Genomic DNA, 2500 nt, shown 5'->3' on the forward strand with positions numbered 1-2500 from the left:
GACCAAATGAACGACCAATTCAGTGAGATATTAACGGAAGCTGCACTTGAAATAGGGGGTAAAGACGAAAAAAAAAATTTCAGTAAGCTTTCGGTAAAGACAAAAGAGCTTATGAAACAGCGTAGGGACATGAAAATAACATCAATCAGAAACAAGATAGAATCAACAGAGTACGCAAATTTAACATACGAAAGATAAACGAAGCTCTGCTTGCCGGCACCAGCCTTAAGGCAACAAAGAGGAGGCTCGGAATAGGGAAAAACCAAATGTATGCAGTAAAGAAACCCAATGGAGAGGCGACATACAATAAAAATGAAATTATCAAAGCAATAGAAGACTTCTATCGCAACTTATACCACTCAAACGACCAACCACATATGGAGACAAACACAACAATTGGAGATGTTCCAAACATCACGGTAGAGGTAGTAAATAAAGCACTAAAAAGCATGAAAAGAGGAAAAACACCAGGAGAGATTGCGGCAGTAAAGCTGGCCAGTCTTTATAACAGATGTCTATGCGTCGGTAAAATTCCGAAGGCCTGGATAAACGCAATAATAATTTTAATACACAAAAAGGGAGACACAAAAGACTTAAAGAATTACCGACCTATAGAGCCTCCTTTCAGTAATCTATAAACTGTTTCAACGAAAAATCATTAACAAAACCCGTATCATTGCACCGAAACATTAGATTCAAAACAAAAACCAAAGCAGGGAATCAGGCGGGTTCCGCAGTGGATATCTCAAACCTACAGAACCATATCCACACACCTAGCTCAAATAAGGAGAGAAAAACAAACGAATATAGGAAGCCCCTGTGTATGTATTCGTAGATTATGAAAAAGGCATTCGATCGGTAAGCAGATATCTGCGAGTGAGACTGATGCGAGGCAGTATTCGTAAACAAGCTGGAGTAGAGGAAATATACTGTGCGTGCGAGTATTAGAGGATATATATAGAGATGGTACAGCGACCATCAAAATCCACCCGCAGAAACCAACAAAATACCAAAAAAAAAGGGTGTATAGGCAGGGCGACAATCATCTCACACGAAGGCTGTTTTTACAGCCTGCTATTGAGAAGTAATTCAAGAAAGTTTAGATTGGAAGGAGAAAGGGATTAAAATAGGGAATGAGCACTTAAGCAATCTAAGATTTGCAGATATCCATTGTTCCTTTTTCGGCGAGTCAGACAGATGAACTGACAACAATTAATAAGCGATTTAAAATAATGAAAGTCCCGAAGATTGGCCTTAAAAAAATGAACATGAAAAGACTAAAGTCATGTTCAACAGTCCGAACCCCACAGTTAAGTCAAATACAAATACAGGGCGAGGTACTAGAAGCAGTGAACGAGTATGGTATAACCTAGGGCAAACTCATTCCAGTCGAGTACATCGCTGCGAAGCCGAGTTAAAACGGCGAATCAGGGGCTTTAAGGTTGGAGTGGGCTTCGTACACATAATAATTATATTACGAAGTTCGTCTAGCGGCCGCTATGACTAAAGAGAAAGATTTTTTGACCAATGCCCACCCCGCCATGACATAGATGGGATCAGAGACATGGAATACGACCAAGGTACTCGAGAGAAAATTAGTAAGCGCCCAAAGAGGTATAAGAAATGGCTTATGCTAGGAGTTAGGCTTAAGAGACCCGAAGAAAAAGGCCACAAGGATCAGGCAGCAAGCCCACCAAAGTAGAGATATACTCAAGAGCATCAAGAAGAAAAAATGGCAGTGAGGCTAGGACAACATATATCGGAGACAGGACAACAGGTGGCCCAAAGAAAATGACGGATTAAGATAGCGAAATTCGCAGGAGAAAGACTGGAATCAAGACACAAAGACCGAAATGACTGGAAAAGATTGAGAGAGGGCCTAACGTCTTCTGCAGGGACTGATACAGGCTGAACGATGAATTGTATATATAAATATAAACTATATAACCATACCATATACAAAGATACATATTTCAAATCTATAGATATATATGTATAATATGTATATATATATTATAATATATATAATTTATATATATATATATATATATATATATATATATTATAAGTTATTATACAAACACCCACACACATGCACACACTCCCACACACACACCTACACAACATCACACAAATCACGATATAATTATAAAATATAATATATATTATATATATATATAAATATATATATATTTATTGATACACATACATATACTACATATATAAAATATATATATATATAATAAATATATATATAAATCGAGAGATAGATAGGATAGATAGATATATAGATAGATAAGAGATATATGTATAAAAAAAAATATATATATGTAGTGTATATATTTTCTTTATATGTATATATACATGTATACGTAGTGCTGTAATCTATTCTATCTATCTATCTCTGTATCTATCTATTTTTCCTATCTCTCTCTCTCACTCTCTCTCTCTCTCTCTCCTCCGTCAATCCTCTCCTCTCTTCTATCTATATATATATATA

The sequence above is a fragment of the Penaeus japonicus genome, unplaced genomic scaffold (assembly GCF_977035675.1).
Source record: "Penaeus japonicus unplaced genomic scaffold, GWHDUDI00000001_assembly GWHDUDI00000026, whole genome shotgun sequence".
Classification (NCBI taxonomy): Eukaryota; Metazoa; Arthropoda; class Malacostraca; order Decapoda; family Penaeidae; genus Penaeus; species Penaeus japonicus.